This window comes from Camelus bactrianus, chromosome 2 (genome assembly GCF_048773025.1).
Source record: "Camelus bactrianus isolate YW-2024 breed Bactrian camel chromosome 2, ASM4877302v1, whole genome shotgun sequence".
Lineage (NCBI taxonomy): Eukaryota > Metazoa > Chordata > Mammalia > Artiodactyla > Camelidae > Camelus > Camelus bactrianus.
In genome coordinates this window covers 11,730,748-11,752,133 of record NC_133540.1, presented here as the reverse complement: position 1 = coordinate 11,752,133, position 21,386 = coordinate 11,730,748, and the positions used below count along the sequence as shown (strand labels likewise).

Here is a 21,386-nt window from a genome sequence, read left to right as displayed (position 1 = left end):
ATATTCATGTGAGGCTGAGGGACAATCCCCAACATACAGTAAGCACTCAATATGTGCTTACTTATTATTAATAATAATATAATGCATTCCAGCAACCTTAACTCAATGTTTTATGGCTATGTCCAACAGACTACAGACACACTGTTGGACGAACCGCTTTGAGCGGATCAGCACAAGCATACTGGGAAAGGTAAGCGCTGTCTCCGGTTACAGCTGCAGCCACCCAGCACTACGGGGCGGGGGCAGTTTCTCAGACTATTACATGTTGCTTGAGCATTTAATTGTCACTAATGAATAAAGACAGGTGTTCTTTAGTCAAAGCTCCTGAAACATAAATCTTCAAAGATTGATGCAAATTAGATTTCAAGTACAACACTCTCTCTAGAAATTATTTGATAATAGTCTTAGCTCCTCTGCACATCAAAAGGGCATGTTCTTAATATATCTGACTACACCGAAAGTGTTGTTTAAAAGAAATTAAAATGAAGCCATCCTAAATAAGCTCTCAGTATCATCTTCACAAAGCCTCACACAAGGATCTCATTTCTCACTTCCACATAGGTGTTCAGGTAGCTTAACCTGGGTCTTGGTTTCTTATAACATGGGGGTGGGAAGAGTTGTGCATAGATTTATGTTGCAAATATAAACCTAGGGTAGTTGCTGCGTAGAAATCCTAGAAATAAACAAATTGATATATAGTCCTACCTCAAGAAGCTCAGACTTTCCATTTACAACAGCATTAAAAATAAAATGAGAGATACATTTAACAAAAATTTACAAGATTTGTACATTGAATATTTTGAAGTATCACCAAAACATTTTAAAAGATCTACATATATGGAAGACATCTCATGTTGATGGAATGGTAGACAATATTGTTAAAAATGTTAAGACTCCCCAAAGTGATTTACAAATTCAGTGGAATCCCTATCAAATTTCCAGCTGAATTCTTTGCAAAAATTGAAAAACTTATCCCAAAATTCATATGGAAGTGCAAGGGGCCCAGGACAGCCAAAGCAATCTTGAAGAAGCAGAGCAAAGTGGGATGACTCACTTTAAAGTGTACTAAAAAGCTATAGTACTAAGTCAGTAAGGTACTGGCATAAGTTTGGATAAATAAATCTATGAGACACAATAAAATCCCAGGGGGAAAAAACTTACATTTACAGTCAGTTTTCCACAAGGGTGCCAACAACACTCCATGGAAAGAATTGTCTATTCAACAAGTGGTGCAGGGAAAGCTGGGTATCTGCAGGCAAAAGAATGAATCTGGAATCTGGACCCCCATATTTTATATAACAAATAAAAATTAATTCAAAATGGATCAGAGACAGAAACGTAAAAACTAAACCTATAAACTTTCTAAAAGAAGACACAGTATAAATCTTTGAGGTCCTAGGATAGGCTTTGGTTTCCTAGATACAATACGAAGAGCACAAGTGATAGAAGAAAAAAGCAGATAAACTGGACTTCATCAAAATTAAAACCTTATTGTTACAGAGGACATCATCAAGAAAGGGAAATGACAGGGGAAGGGGGTATCTCAACTGATAGAGGGCGTGCTTAGCAAGAAAAATAAAATAAATCAATACATCTAATTACCTCACCTGTAAAGAAATTGTTTTAATGTTTAAAAGAACTAAAGTGAAAGCACAATCTGCAGAATAGGAGAAAAATTTTACAAAGCATATATCTAATAAGAGACTAGTATTCAGGATATATAACAAATGCTTACACCTGAACAATACAAAGAAAATCGACCCAATTTTTAAAATTTCCAAGGATTTAAAAAAATACACAAATGGCCAATAAGCATATGAAAAGAAGCTCAGCATCACTAGCCAAATCAAAATGAAAATGAGATCTTATTTTACAACCACCAGGATGGTTATAATCAAAACATGCACAATAACAAGTGTTGTTCAGGAGGCAGAGATACCTCATATGCGGCCAGTGGAAAGGGACAATGGTGCAGCTTCTTTGGAGAAGTGTGTTGTTTCCTCAAAAGGTTAGAGTTATATATCTCAGCAATTTCACTCCTACATGTAGAGTCATCCCTTAGTATCCTCGAGGGGTTGGTTTCAGGAACCCCCCATCCTGGATTCCATAATCCAAGGATGTTCGAGTCCCTTTACAATCAGCCATCTGGATCCATTAAGTGGAAACTACAGATATGGCGGGCCAACTGTACAGTCAACAGAATGAAAACATATTCTCACAAAAACTGGCACATCAATATTCATGGCAGTATCATTCAGAGTAGCCAAAGGTTACAAACAATATCCATCCATCAATGAACGGATAAACAAAATTACCAAGAATAGTCCCACAAACTTTAGGTCATTGAATCTTTGACAAAGGAGGTAAGAACATACAATGGAATAAAGATAGCTTCTTCAGAAAATGGTGTAGGGAAAACTGGACAGCTGCATGTAAATCAATGAAGATAGACTACTCCCTCACAGCATACACAAAAATAAATTCAAAATGGCTTAAAGACTTAAACATGTAGACAAGACACTATAAACCTCTTAGAAGAAATCATAGGGAAAACATCTGGCATACATCTCAGCAATGTTCTCCTAGAGCAGTCTACTCAAGCAATAGAAATACAAGCAAAAATATACAAGTGGGATGTAATTAAACTTACAAGCTTTTTCACAGCAAAGGAAACAGTAAGCAAAACAAAAAGACAACCTATGGAATGAGAGAAAATATTTGCAATAAATGAGACTGACAAGGGCTTAATTCCCAGAATATATAAACAGCTTTTACACTTCATAAGAAAGAAAAACAAACAACTCAATCCAAAAATGGGCAGAAGATCTAAAGAGAGTTTTCTCCAATGAAGACATACAAATTGCCGATAGGCACATGAATTAATTCTCAATATCATTATCAGAGAAATGCAAATCAAAACTGCAATCAAATATCACATCTCGTCAGTCCGAATAGCCATCATTCAGAAGTTCACAAACAATAAATGCTGGAGAGTCTGTGGAGAATAGGGAACCCTCCTACACTGTGGTGGGAATGCAGTTTGGTGGAGCCATTGTGGAAAACAGTATAGAGGTTCCTCAAAAGACAAAAAATTGACCTCCCATATGACCCAGCAATCCCACTCCTAGGCACATATCCAGAAGGAACCCTAATTCAAAAAGACACCTACACCCCAATGTTCACAGCAGCACTATTTACAATAGCAAGACATGGAAACAACCTAAATGTCCACTGACAGATGACTGGATAAATAGGTTGTAGTATATTTGTACAATAGACTACTATTCACCATAAAAAATAATAATAAAATAATGCCATTTGTAGCAACATGAATGGACCTGGAGAATGTCATTCTAAGTGAAGTAACCCAGAAAGAGAGAGAAAAATACCATATGAGATCGCTCACATGTGGAATCTAAAAAAAAACAAAAAACAAAAAATGAAAAAACAACCAAAATAAAAGATAAACTTATCTACAGAACAGAAACAGACACAGAGACTTCGAAAATAAACTATGGTTACCAGAGGGGAGAGGGTGTGGGAAGGAATAAATTGGGAGTTCAAGATTTGCAGATAGTATGTATAGAGTAAACAGCAAGTTTATACTGTATAGCACAGGAGAATATGTTTAGTATCTTATAGTAACATGTTGAAAAAGAATATGAAAATTAATACAGGTATGTTTCTATATAAATGAAGTGTTGTGCTGTACACAAGAAACTGATGCAACATTATAAACTGACTAGAATTCAATGAAAATATTTTTAAATAGACAAAAACGAGAAAAAGAAAAAAGATATTATCAAATCAAAAGAATAAATTACTGATTGAGGCTACAACATGGATGGACCTTGAAAGTTTATACTAAAATAAGCCACACACAAAAGGGCAAATAGTGCCCTTTAGGTGAACTGTCTCTAAGCGTTTATTGTACTATTCCAGTACATTTTCTGGAGGTTTGAAGTCTATCAAAATCAAAATAAAATGTATTATTCATTAAAAACATAAAATGATTCCTCACAGGAGGGCTTTAATTATTAAATGCAGAAATGCATGTAAAGATCCTGGAACAACAATTTGCATGTCCACAGAGAGTCACTGTTGTCACTGCCACTCAGAGGGTTGTGCCAGCGCTGATGAAGGCTGCCTCCACTCACTCCCTTGCAGAGAGGAGTGAGGGCCTGGGCTCTGACAGGAAGGGTGACCATGAACATGTGTTAGACAGAGCCACTCCCCAGACTCTGCGTTACCCAGCTTTCTTATACAAACTGCTACATCTAACATAAACACGCTACAGGGATGGATCTTACAACACAGGGAATATAGCCAATGTTTTACAATAACTATAAATGGAACATAAAAATTCAAATTGTGCAACTATTGTACACCTGAAACTTATATCATTTTGTAAATCAGCTATACCTTTATAAAAAATTAAAAAATAATTTAAAAATTTTATCACTTTAGTATTCAATTCGGTTTTTAAGTAACTACTAAACAGCTTAGAAAGTATAAAATATTTAAGTGTGATAAGTTTGTTTACATATTTATTTACTTTCAGCCTCCTGCTAAAAGAGAAATTAAACAATTTTTTTAAACACGGCTTAACAACCATAACAACAAAAAGACAAAAGTGAGAGTGAAGACAAAATGGAGATTGAATACTTAAATGAAACCAGGGAAAGGTAAATTCATAAAAAAGAATGCCATGAAGTTAGGGTTAGTGTTAAAGGCCGACTAGAAATTCAGCTGTAAGATTCTTGGCAGCTAAAGCAAAAAGTAAAAGATGATGTGATGGGTGGTAGAGCTCAGTGGTAGAGCGTGTGCTTAGCGTGCATGGTTTCCTGGGTTCAAGTGCCAGGGCCTCCACGAACAGATAAAAACACCTAATTATCTACCCCCTAAAGAGCCCCAAGGAAAAGAAAAAGAGAAATTTCTTTACTAAAAAACCTGATATTAAATTTAGATTAAATACTTGAAAAAAATAAAAGAAAAATAGAAACGATGAGTGACACAAGCGATAATGCCCGTGAGATCAATCTGCAGTGGCTGCTGGCAGGTCCCCATCTCCCACGTGGGAAAATCTGAAACATCCTTCTCACCACTCAGAGTCATCCTCAGCCCACACCACCCCTCCCCCTGTTAAATACAGGAGCACGGGTAGGGCCCGGCCTTTGCTCTCTCTGTGTCATCACAGTGAGACAGGATGGAAGGGGGCAGAGCACAGCCATTCAAGGAAGGCCACAACAATTAACATCAAAATGGTGAAGGATTCAATCCCCAATAGGCCTTGAGGCTCAAGATGAAGAGATATAACTTCTAGCAGAGCTTGAGCTTCATTATACACCCATTGTAATAGTAACATGGTGAATTTACATGCCCCAAGGCACCATGGCCATCCCAAGGCTAGCCACAAAAGGTCACAGGGTGGGAAATGGCCAACTCCCTGGGAATCCCAGCCCCTTGCCCTTAGGCTGCTCAGTCTACATATTAGCATATGAAACAACCAAGCCCAAGAAAACGAGCAACACAGCGCCACCTCGCGGTCACCACTCTCTCTCCCTCTTCCGAGAAGGCCCACACTCTGTCTGTGGAGTGTGTACCTACTTTTAATCTGAGCACCCGAACCCCACAACTCGTGGCCTTTCTCTTGCCTTTCAATGTGTCTCTGTGAATAAATCTACCATTACTGAACAGTGGCTTGCTCTTGAAATCTTTCCTGCAGGAAGCCAAGGACCCATGTCTGGTGGGGCACATTCCAGGGGCTCAACCAAAGCCTGGGACACAGCCCTTCTCATGCCCCACATCTGTTTCTTGTATCAACAGGACTGGGATATGAAGGGAGTTCTGAAGCCCCAGCTAAGGGACAGAAGCAGCCCCGAGGGCTCAAAATGGCGGCAGGCTCTCCCCTAGCAGGGGCCCTGAGGTCGGCCCTGTTCTCTGTGGTTCCCTGTTGTGCTGACCCCCTAGCCAGACAGCGTTCTCCTAGGCCTGTCCCCACAAAACCCTTCTCTCCAAAATACAAGCACATCATGTCACAGTCCTCTTATTCAACCAGGAAGTTTTCAGCGTACTTTTTCCTTCCCTAGTAAAGAATCTATCTGTCCTCCCTCCCATCCCACCACTTCTTTCTTTGTGAGAACTCTGTACTCCTCACATACCATCCTGAACGCAGCTGCCTTGCTAGCTGGGACCGAGATGCTTCAGTCTCACACAGCCTGCGTCCTTTCACTTTCCCCTTTCAACCTTAAAAAGCCTTTCCTGAGTCTCCCACCCCTCTGATTCTGAACTTCACTAAGTGCTGAGTTTGCAGTCACTGTGTGCATACCTCCCAGGTTTTGGCTAGTTTTCCTTCCAAAGATCTTCACTAAGGAGCTGCATCAAGAAGTTTAAAGAGGCTATTCTTACATCTGAGCTGAGGAGCCTGCATAAAATTTAAATGGCTTTGAAGAGAGAGTTAACCAGGGACAGAGAGGCCGCAGGTCCTAGTCAACAGTGTCATGAGGCAAAATGTTCTTCAAAGGCTCAGAGTGGCTTCTGAACACGGAGTCGGCAGGGAGGAGATGCCAGGCAGTGAGTGGGGTGAGTGACACTGGGTACGCTTCCCCAGCTGGGGAAGAATTGGATTTTGTTCTAGTTTTCCAAACAATTTCTGACTACCTTTTTCTCTTATTGTCACATACCATTTCCTACGAATTAAGAAAAATCAATGTCAGTCATTTGTGCCACTTGGTAGAAGCTACACGATGCCATTCACAGGGCTGGGATATAACAGCCACACCAGACTATGTTGAAAGACCAGTGGGGTTATTTCCAAGGTAATCACGGGCATGCAACAAACTCCCCAGCTTCAATTACCTCATCTCAAATGTGAGGCCAATAAAACTACCAAGCAAAGTGCGTGATGATTATGGCCAAAATCTGTTTACTAGGTAAGTGCCCGTAAGAGCTGCCGCTGAATGGGGAATGAGTATGATCAACGAGGCCAAGTCAACCTGGTCACACGTGCCCTGCCTTCCTGCGTTGGTGCAGGACCAGAGTTTGTTTAGCTGAGATGAACGCCCCCAGAGCAGCCCCGAAGGGAAAGCTTCCAGCTCTGCGTGGCGAGGCGTGTTCCTTTCCTTCTCAGAGCTGATCACACTTTGCAGTCGTCTGTTTTTACATTTATCCCCTTAGTACCTGCCTCCACTCTGAATTTTTGCTTAAGCAGCACAGGTCCAGGTTTGTGTTGCTGCCTACTGGATATTCTGGGCTGGGAGACAGGCGACCCCACGTCTGACTCTGGGGCTGAACGGAGAGGGCAGAAGGCCCAGGGGCCCATGCTGAACCGAGGCCCCAGCACCCAAAATTATGGTCTGACTTTGGGCAAATTACACAGTCTTCTTTACCCTGAGATTCCTCATCTGTCCATGAAAATAACTGCCCATGGCATATACAGTTTCAAGGATTAGAGGAAATCACCAAATTCACAACCTATTCAAGGGGCTACCAGTGCATCCTCAACAGGCACATGCTACCTTTATGGTTGTGACACACGCTAAGCGGGGCGGACAAACACAGTGAACACTGCTAAGTGCCTGTTTGTTAAGTGTTTCATGAGTTTTATAATACTGTTTACAACTTACAACAAACCCAGGAAGAAACGAATATTATAATGCACATTTCACAGATCCACCAACAGATTAAGGGAGGTTACACTCTAGTCCAAGGCCCTTTGGTGAGGAAATGGCGATTTAAAACTGTATCTGAGCCCAGGCCTGGGCTACATCTCTCTCCAATCCACCTGTCCAATACACAAGTTTGCACAGGCCAGCTATTAATTCAATGTGTGCCACCGTTTGTCAATATTTGTTAATTACCATAAACTGCTCTCAGAAACTGCTACAGAAAAGACAGGTGGACCCACATCCCTGCCAACAAAGTAGAGGAATTCTGCCTTGCCTTCTCCTGTAATGTGCAGAAACCCTTCCCTACACCACCAGATTCAAATGTATGCTTCATCCGTGTTTATGTTTGCACACGGAATATTAAAGTAGAAGGTACCTGCAGTAATTCTATCTCGGTTCCTTTCCACGTATCCAGATTATCCACAATCAGTCTGTGAATGAAAATACTACAATGTGAATGAAAATACTGCAACCATGTCAGGAAACAAATAATGCTGAAACCAAGTCATCAGCGGCTGCCGCCATCCCCCAGCGAGGACAGGCCTGAAGACCAGCCTCTACAGCCACTCACAACAGTGCCCTCTGAACAGAATGAGAATAAGACAAGACAGGATACTTGCCCTAGATAGCTAGGTGCTTGTCTAAAGAATGAATCCAGTGAGCCCAAATGATACATAGAAAATCACTAAACTCTTTAACTTGACATACCTGGCTTTCTTTAGATAACAATGTTTTATTGTTCCTACTACCTGGTCTTTGTTGTAAAGCTCCTATATATCCTAGCTCCTCCCCAACCTCTTGGGAGCAGTCCCTCAGAGCGATCTGAGAGGCTGTCATCCCGGCTCGAGTCCTCCCGCCAAATAAACATAACTCTTAACTTTTAGGCTGCACATGTATTTCAGTCAACACTTTTGGACACCATGAAGGGACCCAGAGCAGACTTTCTCCACCTGAACTCTCCGAGTATCCGGAGCCTTGGTACCAGCAGTGGCCCTTTGTGCCCATCCACCTCCTCGGGGAGTCCAGATGAATTTGGGTGAGTCTATCTTGGTTCTCAGATCTCCCATATTGGGTGATAATCCTGAGTTTTATTTGGCGGTGTATCCAGGTACCTGGCCCTCCAGTTGAAAGATACTGGGGGGGAATAACCCACCCAGTGGAGACATACTGGGTGGGTTCTGGTTGAAAGATAATGGGAAACACCCATCTTTAGGAGACGTCCAAGGTGGGGCTGGTTGAAAGATACCAGGAAAATACTCAGTGGAGACATCCAGGGTGGGTCCATGTTGAAAGACACTGGGGTCAGGACTGAGTGGTTAGGTAAGAGGCTGGTCTAATGTTTTCCTCAATTTGGTTACCTCCATTGAATTTTTCGGTATAAAAGTAAAACTCTTATGAGGAACCTTTCAACTCCAAAAATGGGACCCTCTTCCTGGCTGGTAACAGTTTTCTTGGATGACTGAGAAACTTGCAGGAGTGGTATAGGCAAAGACTTCATGCCATAGAGTTGTCCCTGCGGGAAAACCTACTAGCAATTTTATTCTGACAACCCTACCTTAGAATGGGGAATAGAACTTTCAAAAAAAAAAAATAAAGAAAAAAAAGAAAGTAAGAAAGGAAGAAAGAAAAGGAAAAAAAGAAAAATAAATGACAGATTGCCAGCCTCCAACTAATTCCCCAGCCAGGTTTATATACATACAAAACTTACAAATTTAATTGGGAATTAAAAAAAATTCTCACTCTTAAAGTAACTAACCAGGCCTCGTAAAAACATTTTTTGGAATTCTGGACTTATAAAAACCAAAACCCTTTTAGGGGGAACTTGGATTTCTCTTCATGTGTCCTTGAAATATAAACGTTTTATCTTTCGCTCGGTGTTTTATGTGTGTGTATATATGTATATATGTGTTTCCTTTTGGTTTTTAATGGAAAATTTGGACTCTGCCATGCAAAAGCTACAAGTATTTTGTACATATGGTGGCCACACAAATAAATTGGGATTCTCAACAATCCTTTGTACCAATTTTCAGGCATTTTGCCATCTTAACCTTTGTTGCATCAGTCTGGACCATGAATTGCTTTACCTTTTGGAGAGTAAACTTTTGAATTTTATTTAGGCAGCACCCCTACTCTCATTTGGAAAAGCCTCTTCATCTTATTCGTTTAAAATCATTATATATATATATATAAATTGATGGCCATATGATGGATCCCTTAATTTGGAAAATCTTTTAAATTGGTGAGAGTTGAAAGAGCTCTCATTATAAACAGCCGTTTTATTGGTACCTATTAAAATCAAGTTTAAAGGTAGAAAATATATCTAATGGTTAATCTAAGAACTTATTTTTAAAAAACTGGTTTAAAAAGCTACATTTATGTTTTTCCCTTCCCATTAATGGTTTTAGAGATGTTAATAAAATCTAAGAATAATTAATGTTAATTAGGTTGAGTAACTGGAAAAAAGAATGTAAAAATGTCGAAAGATTTTTTTCTTAACAGAAAAAAAAAATGATAAGGGGATTATCCAAAATGGGTAAATTTTTTGATGGTTATTTTGAATGAGATAAATAAAATGGACACTTTTGGATTTAGAGACAAGATTTTGATACTACACTACGTAAAGTTAAAAAAAAATGGCCAAAGAGATCACCTACTGCCCCCCAAAATTAAAGTTCAAAGAAGTCCGTTTTATTTGCCCCAGTTTAAAATGTATGTATTTACAGAGATAGATACATATAATATATGTAGACTGTGATATTTGATCAATGACTGGGGCAACAGACCAATTAATCAAATTAAAAGTTGAGAAGGGCCTAAGTTCTTTGGCTCAAACTTGGGGATCCCAGAGACTTTTCTATAAAATTAGATACAGTGAAAAAAAAAAAAAAAAGAAAGAAAAGAAGAAAAAGGCTTCTGGCATTCCTTCTAGAAATAAAAATTATTGATTAAACCTAATAAATATTAAAATTAAAGGTATAAGAGTTAATAAAATTGAGATAAAAGTTTGTAAAATTGGTATGTTTAAATGGGCTTTATATAAACTTTTTGCTTAATTATGTTGTGGGATAGATAAGTTTCAATGGAAAAACGCTTCCTCTTCTTTGTATTACAAGGCTGGGCACATTTCTGTCCCTCAGAAAATATTAATTGAACAAAATAAAAGAAACCAATAGAGTTACATGAGCCGTCAAATATAATGTAAAACTAAAAACTAATATTCAGTGGCTAATAGAAAAATATAATAAGAGGTTTACCCTGGGTTTCACTTATAACTCAAGGAAAAGAGACCTTACTAAATGCCTTATGCAAGCTTTGGAAGACAAGATAAATTGAACCTTAAAGTTTTAAAACATGGAATTCTTTGTTTACAGCTCTTCTCACTGATACAAAAAAAGCCAAATAAGGAGATACAATTGGGCCTGCGTGACAGAGCAGTTCTCTGGGGAACTGGAAGTGTCTGTCACTTTCTTGCAGATCAGAAATGTATATACAGCAAACAGTGACCTAGGACTGAGCCTAATTAGCTCAATGAGAGAAAACTTAAGGCCAAAGAAATTTTTGGCATTTTAGAGCTCAGAACTCTGATGGGTCCGTCAGACTTTGTCAAGAAATCTTAAATGTCTTTTTCATAAATAGTAAGCCTTAGTGATTTGAGCAAGCAAATTAAGCTTACTCCAACTATTATTATACCTATCTTATAAGTAAGTTTTAAAGTGAAGCTATGAGATCTCTAACTTTGGTCTGTTTATAAGCCTGAGTACACATTATAGATGTGAGATATTTCTACAGCTAAAAAAAAAAAAAAAAACAAAGTCAAAGAGCTCTGCTTAATTGACGTAAAAAGTAATAGCTTACAAATTAAGTATTTTTAAAATAAATACTGACTAAGTTGACCTTCAGTTTCACGTGAACTGGAAAATATTCAATATTAAGATAACACTTGGTATTGTTTAGTTTAAGTATGTTCTAATTAATATAGACATCTTTAAAGTCATCAATATTAAGTATAATACCTTTACTGTACCTAGGTTTAATGAAAGTCAAATAAGATCCTGTTATATATGTTACAGATTTGTCAAAAAAAATAATAGTATTGTGGTGTGATAAAATTTGAAGTAAATTCAATGCAAATGAGATGAGAGTTTTGGGTAAATTTTTTAAAATATATATTTAAAATGTATGCTTAAGATAATCTCTAAATGTTTGGTATCTAAATTCTAGAGTTGTGCTAAATTAAGTTAAATGATAGGATTTTATTTAATAGCTATACCATTTTCAGATAAAATAAGATTGAAATATGAATTACTTAACATATGACTTCCTCTTACAGAGAAACTAAAGGTGTTTAGAAATATTAATAAATGCTTGGTGCCACTCTGAAATAGTCTCTATTATTAAGGGAAAGATCTCAGTAACCTAGGAAGGTAAGATAAATGTGTAAGGGAAGATATAAGGAATGGAATTATATTTTGTTAATGAAAAATAGTGACTTTGTCCTGAATCTGGTTACTTCTGAATGGAAGAAAAAATAAGGGACACACTAATACGAGTATAGAAAGCTGGGGAAGGCTTGTGGAAGAGGAACCCTGAGGAAAGAGTTTTGTACGTGGTCAGAATTGGCTAAGTTTAGAATCAATTTGGGCAAAGTAAATGAATCTTAGAAGTAAGCTGGTACAAGACTACATTTGGTTTTCTCTCTGTTAAGGGGACAAAATTTTCTTAAAATATTAATCCACCTTCAGTAACAAATTGTAAACTTCTTATGCAAATTAAGTGATCTGTTGTGTCTTTACCTTTGAAATATTTTTTGTTAATGAGTAAATACTACTTTACAGTGATCTATACATTTATCTGATCAAGTGTTTTGAAAACTTTTAACAAGCTCCCCAAATATCAATTTCTCATTAAAATTCTTTTAGTCTTCAGTTAAGTATGGGATGCTACAAAGGGTCCCTGAAACATCTCAAAGAGAGATTTTAAAGCAGTAAGTTTCATTTGGCATGTTAACTAACATGGGAAGTATTGTCAAATGAATAATAAATCTTCCTAGGTTGTATTGTATGAGAAAATATTATTAATATAGATATTCTAGAAATTATATGGACTCCCTAACATTCTGGTATATCTGAAATGTTACCAGTCATAATTCTGGTTATTGTGACCAGGTTTCTTTATAGATTACAGTGTAATATTGTTTAACCATGCTGTTAATTCTGTTGTCATTTATAGGCAGGTAATTGTTTTCTTCTGATGATTTTGCAAGATACTCTCTCTTCAAGAGATTTACTGATTTCTAATAAATTTCAAACTATAGCACTGAAATAAACTGGGTAAGAAATTTTAAAGGTCTAATGAAAACTCTGATTAAAAGAATTAGTTACGTGGGACCGAATAAACTGATGAATATGGTTACAATTTTTGATTTTGTCTGAAATACTACTGGCTTTTAACCTGTTTACCAGACATAAAGAAACTCTTCTCCTTAAACTAGTTATGATTCACGTCAATTTGATAAATTATACCTATGTAAGCAGACTTAGAACAGTTATCTTTTCTCCCTATCTGATCCCTCAAGAGACTAAAATCTTTAAGGTCCCCAGTGGCTCTATGAGATAAATTAGGAAGATCGTCTCCTAACAGGTATAGGAACCTCAAGGTATTTTAAGGACTTCAAAAAGAAAAGAATTTACCTAAATCTGTTAGGCAGAAATCTATGACAAGCCCTTGACGGGGCTTTGCTGGCCTTAGCAAACCTTATTAACATTCTAGCTTAAAAGTCCTTATTAAAAGTTCCAACACAGTCAATTTAAAACAGCCTATATGATCAAATAATCAGACTTAACTTGTAAACAAATTCACCTTGATTTGACTATATTTGATAAAAATGAGGGAACTTTAGAGAGAAAAAGTTTATATTTTAGTGGATATTAAATTCTCGTTTTGTTAATTGAGGTCTATATTTAGTAAGACACTTCCCAGATCATTCCTTGCTGTCATGTTACATTGCTGCAAAGTTTAATTGAATTATTAAAAGGACACTGTATGTTTCTTTCTGAAGCTTAGTAATATATCCTTGGGTAAAGATCCAATGCCCCATGACCTGCGGCCAGGGGATTATACATACTGGAACAGGCATGACTTAAAAAACTGTCTCCAACATGAATGGAAGGACTCTATCAGGTACTCTTAACTAGACCATACACAGCAAAGCTGAAGGAAACTGACTTTCAGATTCATTTCCAATCAGAAAGAGCCCCTGCAGTGCACTGGCCTATAGAGCACTGCTCACCTTAAAACAAGGCCCAAATGGAGAAAAACTACCAGGCCAGGATGAGAAGACGACGACATATGAGGTAGAAAGCTGACCCAAGACACCAGATCAGGCCTGTATACCAATTACTTTGATAATTTCTCCTACCTTTGATTATGAACTACTCCAATTGTTAAGTTTATGGTAAATTACCTATGTCTAGTACTTCTGTGTTACCTTGGTGGGTTTCCCTACTCCAAGGCTCTAACTAGATAGCCCTCAGAAACGTTATTCTAAAAAGGAAATTATAGTTCTGTTTAGGCCACTGTTGATCTTACAAGGTGGGAGACCTCACCTGGCCAATTAATACCTGTTCGAAGCCTGACCATAAATACGAACTTTCTCGTAAGATCACTCAAACTCAGTCAGAAACACAAGAAAAATTTTAACCCAAAAATATAACTTCTTGACTATTAAATTCTTAATCGTGACTTTATTAACGTTACTAGATGTATTACTTATATCCTGTCTATTTTTATAAGATTGTTTTCTCTTACATTTCCCAAAGTGTAGCTAGGCCTACAAAAAGATTGATGATGGCAAATCATATTGAAGAAATACATAAAATTTATAACCCTGCATAAAATAATTATAACAGTGTGATTCTAGGTATGGGAATGAGCAACGAAGGGTAAACATTTCCTGGATCATAACAGACTAGTAAGACTGGCCATCCAGAGAACTTTTAGTATCAACAGGGCCTGATAAAAACACCTAACACCTTGAATGGCAGGTCAGAAGTTTCTTCAACCTGAACTAGGAATGAGCCTTCATAGCACCCTGGGACAAAATTGGTCATGAAATGTCTCTCAAAATATTGGTCAAATTTAGGACCAAGGGGGAAAACTGTGAATGAATATACTACAATGTGAATGAAAATACGGCAACCATGTCAGTAAACAAAGAATGCTGAAACCAAGTCATCAGCAGCTGCCACCATCTCCCAGGGAGGACAGGCCTGTGCATCCAGCACCCTGCTCAGAGGCTCTTCCTCCCCTGCTCAGCCTAGGCAGCCACTCAGAATGGTGCCCTCTGAGGGGACTCAGAATAAGAAAGGACAGAATACTGGCCCTAGATAACTAGGTGCTTGTAAAAGGAGTGAATTCAATGAGCCAAAATATTTACTTCTTCCCATACAAAGAAAATCACTAAATTCTTGAACTTGAGATGCCTGGATTTCTTTAGATAACAAGCAATATTTTATTCTTCCAACTCCCAGGTCTTTGTTGTAAAGTTCCTATATAATCCTAGCTCCTCCCCTACTTCTTGGGAGCAGTCCCTCAAACAGAATTGAAGGCTGTCATCCCGCCTCGAGTCCTCCCGCCAAATAAAGCATAACTCTAAACTTTCAGGCTACACATTTCTTTCAGTCGACAAGTCCCAGAATAGACACAACTCATCAATTCTGTAATGGAACACACTGGATCAGGAACCAAAAGCATGTTCTAGTCCAGAAAAACTACGGGACCCTCTTTCTTCCTGTCATTATACAATCCCACCAGAACTCATTAATTTGCTGTCTGCTCATCTGGCAACCAAACTCAGAGAAGAGTCAACTCAGCAGAGTGCCGTGCTGGGGAGAACACCCCACAGCAGCATGGCGGGCTGCCTGCGCTCCCACACGCTCTGCTGACCCCTAGTGTCCTCCGTGGAGACCAGGTCAACAGAGCTGTTCCCAACAGCTGAAAAGTCCCACACATTAAATAAAAGCGTTTTATTTTATACGATATTTTACGTATATAACCGTCTCTGAAGACAGCTTTGCAAGAAGCCCAAATCTTCAACATTAATCTGCAAAGGCAAATGCTGCCCCCCACGGAAAACAAGTCTTAAAACGATGCTAAGGCCTCCAAACTCCTCTCTAGGACCATCAATCAAACTATCTGCAGGCCTGCAGCTGCAGGCTGCTACATGTCTGTTTTTAGAGAAACCCCTTCCTGCCGTCAGGTGCTACAATGTCCCTCTACGCCCTCCCATCTGAGGGTAAGAGCAGCCAATGCAGAACATTGCAGGGAAGCACTGACAAGACTGGAAACAGAGAATCAGAGACAAACTAAGCCTTCTGATGACACGAGCTTGTCACTGTGTCATTTTACAGATGAAGATATATAGAGAGAGGTGGGGTGATCTTGCTCAAAGTCACACAGCTAATAAGTGGCAAAGTCTGTAACCCAGCTACACCCTCCGGTGTGACGCCCCCGCTGGGACTCCCACAGGGTTCTCTCGTGCCTGCCGGACCAGTCCTTTACTGTCACTCATAAAACACCACAGGGTCTGACACTAGCCTGGCTTTTCAGCCACTTCTCCCTCTAGTTTCTCAGGAACAAGGCTGCTCGGGACACTGTGACTTCCGGCTCCCCAAACCCTCCGTGCTCAGGGTGGTCTTGCCTGTGCATCCAGCACCCTGCTCAGAGGCTCTTCCTCCCCTACAGAAGGACGTTCCCACTCTCCGCAGGGACACCCCCATAGGGAAGCCCTATTTTCGCCCTCAGCACAGCAAGTGTCCCAGGCCACATCCCGAGCTGCCCCATTAGGACTGCGGGTGCCAAGGTTTGCTAGTTAGACCAGCAGCCTCAGAGCCAGGGTTTATGCCCGGGTCACCCTGCAAACCTACTCCCCGCCATACAGCCCCCAGCCAGCAGGTCACCTGGAAGTCGCAGCAAGTGCCCCACCCAATCCCGAAGTCTCTTCATTTGCCAGCACCGCTGATGACTGGTCTCCAAACTTTGGTCAGTTTTGCACAAAACAGCAGCTTCCACTGTGAAGCAGGGGGTTTTCTCTTCTGCTCCCCATCCTTACTGGACACGTCAAGGGAAACCAAAAGGCCTTTTCTCAACCCTTTTCTGATGACACCCTCCCACCCACAATATTCACATGCTCAAGAGCTTTGGGTCCACGTGGTTTTGTTTCCCATACGCTAAGTGGCTCAAAACACTGCGGGATTCTTCCTCTTTTGAGAGTATTAGTTTGTACTGAGTTTATCGGCTTTAATCACTTTTTGTGTCTCTCTTCAGTGTCCCTAGCAGTTGCCACTTTTTACTCCCTTCAGCAGCCTCCCTCCCAACATCTAGTCTAGGAAATCAGCTGTGATGAGGGGTCCGGGGGCAGTCACAGAAGATGGAACTAAGGCACAGACAGGCGACATAATTTGCCTGAGAAGATCAGCTTCAAGCCCCAACACTGTGTGTCACGTCCCTCTGTTTAACTCTTATGCTAAACTAGTTAACTTTTTATAGATTATGGTTATAAACAGATGAGGTATCAAAAATACATACAAGGACACACATCAACTATATGATGTTAACTCCACTATTTTGTTTCTATTTTTTTTATTTCTGTTAAAAAAAATTAGGAACCTCTGCAGTCAATATAGCAAAATGTTAATGGGTTTTAAATCCAGAATGTAGAGACGTAAGGGTATCATTAATCATAATTATTTGTATGCTCACAAAATGATTTGACAGTCTCTCTCCCCTCCCGCTACTCGCTACTGGCTCTCACCTGAGCTCCCAGACCACACATCGAACAGCCTTTCACTTTACACACAGCTGAACTCATCAGTTTTCCCCCAGAGATCCCTCTGCAGCTTTCCCTCCTCAGAGCACAGCAGGACCATCACTTACCTCATTAATCCACCCAGAAACCTGGGCCTAACTCCATCCTACCTTCACAGACATCTTTCATCCTTTCCTATTTACCATCTAAACATGCCTAAAGTCTGTTCGTTTTTTCCCAGTGACTGTCCCACTGACTGTCCCACCGCTCAGGTGGAAGCCACCAACACTGCACACCTGGACTCACGAGTCTCACATGTGGCCCCACAGCCGCTCTCCAATACTAGACACAAAAGGGATATTGTCACTCCCGTGCTTTTATGACTCTTTTCAAACCTACTGTTCTTAGAAGAATCTCCAAGTTTTTCACCTGGTGAAGGTGTTTGCCATGAAACTTTGAGCTCAGGAACGGCAGGACACCCCTCATTCTTGGCTCTCCCCTTTCCCCAAGGCCCAGCCCTCTCCCCCTCAACCCCGCCCTCTGGCACGTTGCTGGATCAGGAGGACCTGCTGAGCTACACCAGCCTGTATTCTAACCCTGGTCTTGAGTTCTTACCAAACTGCATCACTTATCCATACAAATCCAAGGTAGATTAGAAAGATTTTAGATGTTGAGCTAGACTATTGATTTGGGGATTTTGCACTAGCAACCTGCAAGTATATGTTCTAATGATTCTGTCTTCTTAAAACCACACCCAGGTTTTAGTAGTATTTGTGGAATGTCTTCGGAGTAAAAGGGACTGTACTTTAACAGACTATATGTTTTATAACATGAACAACCCGGAGAGGGTCACAAATGGAATCGCCTCACAAGTGACAGAAGACAGGTGAGAGGCACAAAGCAACAGTTCTCAAAGATGGTAAGAGCAAAGTTGTTTCGCCAACCCCCCAAAAATTCCTGAAAGAACCAAAAATTCAGAATTTTGAAAGTAAAAGGCAATCATTTATAGAAATAAAATAAATGATCCTCTTCATCAGTGTTTCAAGATCTGACTCCAGATATTTTAGCAGGCCATACTGAATCCTAGCACAGAAAAATCAGATGGACTAGTGGTGAGTAATTTCCAGGAAAACGGCAGTAATTCCTCCATTTGTGTAAAGACATACACTCACCTGCCGAATGTGAACGTAGAACGCATTCTGGAGAAATTTGGAAGCTTCCAGGGTCCGCTTCTTAATGGCAAGGACACGGACAGCTTGGGAGCATGCTTCTAACTCAGTCACTGGCATTCTTACACTGCAGGGGGAAAAGGAGGCCCTCAGTCGAGAGCAGAGATATTCCTGACGTGTCTCCCAGGCCGCGCCTCGGGGACTCAGTGCCCTGCAGCAGCCCGGCCCCAGGCGAGGACACGCAGCGTGGCCCACCCAAGCAGGAGGGGCACTGTGCTTGAGAAATCCCATCCCCGATGGGGGCAAGAGGGGCTGGTGGGGTTGAGTGAACCTATAAATGCCCACAGAAATATGCCTGCATTCATTCAAGTGATACAAGCAACAGTAGCAGGCTATTTAACAAAATTTCAATTTTCAGCGGAAATTTTGCCATTCCTTTCCACTTGTCCCCTGCACTCTGAGACAGGCTTAGGCTTTCTCACACCTGCAACTCTGAAGCAATAGTTGTGAAGTCATTTTAATTTGCTGCAAGTGTCCTCGCTCCCCGTGTCACTGTGTCTGTCCTCTCTTAACACAGTCGGATATCTTCCTGGATCTCTACCTGAGTTCCTTTCTCCTCCTCCTCAGATCCTGAGATAAAGGACAAGTGAAGACACGTGACCAGGAAAGGCACTGTGGACTTGACCGAAATCCACAGTGACCCCCTAGGTGAGTGCTGCCCACCCCTTACCTTCGATTCTCAAGGTTCTGCCCAGGGTGACATCCAGCCCAGAAAGGTGGCCCAATTAAAAGCTATGTGGCTTGGGCACGGGGACAGGTGCAGGAGCTGGTTCCGGGGCCAGGCCCCTCCCCACGTCTGCTCCCCTCTCCACCGAAGCCACGCTGCCAAGCACTCAGGCTCCGTGATCTGATGTCCTTCTCTTCTACTCTACTCCAAACCCTTTTCCTTTTCCTTTTTTCCCTAATTATCCCCAGCTGGAGTGATTTATCAATCGCAGTATCTAAAAAATTTCCTGCAGCCGAAAATGAGGTCTCCAGATATCAATGCCCATATGCTGGCTCCTGAAGAGAGCCGCTGGCTAGGGGGACCCTCACCAACACTCACAGGCATCAGACATGTTCCAGGGTCGGCCACCCCCAACAAGAGTTAGCTGTGACCCCTATGCCCGCACAGCATCCCTGCTCACAAAAATATAGTTGACCCACTTATCGGTTATTAAGAAGCAAAACTACAAAATTGCTCATGTTTCTTACTAAAATTATCTATGAAGTGGAAAAGGGAATTGTAATAGAAAAGAACAATTTTGACCCCATGTTAGGTCTTTTCCTTTGGCTTTAACCCTGTGCCCTGGGTTAAAATAGAAAAATAAATAGTAGAATAAATTCTACTCCTGTCATAATGACCACAAGATAAATTGCAGATAGCGATGTAAATATTAAAAAGTACTAGTAACAGCAAATACAACTCTTTGCTCTTATTAACTCAACTTCTCCTCACTATAACATGTACTATTATAATCTCCATCTTAGAGATTAAAAAAAACCTACAGAAGAGATTTATTCCATTATAAGGGAGTATTTCTAAGAATAATGTCAAAGATAATACCCATAAGGAAGACATTTACTATCCTAAGAATAGTTTGAGCCACAACAAAAATCAGAAAACTTCCTGAACAAAATGAAAGGAAAGAAATGACAAGAAAAAGCTCTGTGATACATGTTGATGAATTCACTAAGTTAATTTTCATAACATACAAAAAGCTGTCACAAAGCAACAAGAAGCTCCCTCACTTAAATGTGGGCAAAGGAAAAAAGGAATCATTCATTTTAAAAAAGTCAAATGGCTAATGAGTGAAAAATGCTCAAAACTTCACTGGTCATCAAATGCAAAGAAAAACAATGAAAAAGCACTTTTGCCTATCATATTGGCAAATATTTTTAAGATATTCTAGCTAGTGTCCATCTGTGGGAGAACAAATCATGAGCGACTTTTTCAGAGGATGACATATCAATGGATTTGAAAGCTCTGAAAAACGTACATACACACTGACTCAACTCCACTTCTAGGAATCGTTTCCTTTAGGAAAAAAAAAATCAGTCCAAAAAGATGTACCCATCAGGGCATTTACACAGCACTGTATACAAAGGTGGGAAGAAAAACTGAAGTGAAATCATATCCAGCGATAGAGAATTGGTTACATAAGTAATTGTGCATTTTTTCATTCCCCAATGGAGAAGGAATTTCTAGTCACTTGAAAGGAGTCTGTGATGAATGTAAATGTCACATCCAAGGACTAAATTTCCAGAAGCCTTAACTAAAGGAATACACATACAAGATCACAGGAAGTTCTGTACAAGAAGGATGCAACTCAAACATTCTTTCTGACAGTGGAAAATGGAGAAAACTTAACTGTCCACCATCAAGACAATGATGCGGTAAATCAAGGCGAGCTGCGGGCGCTGAGGGAGCTGGCGTTTCGCCGTGGTCCAGGGCCTTGTCCACAGCACTCTCCCACCAAATGTGTCCGTGGACAAGAGACGACACCCACACATCAGGAGACGCCTCCAATCTATCTGAAAGGGCCGGGTGAGTCTGGAGCGGGAGGATGTCCATGATATACCCCTGAGTGAATAAAGCGAGCTGCAGAAAAACATATAGTATGGTCTCATTTTTAAATAAAGCATATATACACACACCTATACATTGATTTCTCATATGTGTATATATATGTATCTCATAGGCAT

General features: G+C 40.1%; 1 protein-coding gene across 50 annotated transcripts in view; it reads right to left on the bottom strand.

Moving 5' to 3' along the window:
* The window catches only part of LOC141579475 (uncharacterized), a 195,019-nt gene that overhangs the window by 118,253 nt on the left and 55,380 nt on the right, over positions 1-21,386 (bottom strand). For 44 of the 50 annotated variants that reach the window (XR_012511066.1, XM_074375954.1, XM_074375953.1 and 41 more), the window contains 2 exons: positions 18,645-21,282; positions 1,162-1,249 (listed from right to left, as the gene is read on the bottom strand). The gene's annotated coding sequence lies outside the window, so the exon portion shown is untranslated. The remainder of the gene's footprint in view (positions 1-1,161; positions 1,250-18,644; positions 21,283-21,386) is intronic. The other 6 variants (XM_074375782.1, XM_074375797.1, XM_074375910.1 and 3 more) reach the window with 3 other exon arrangements.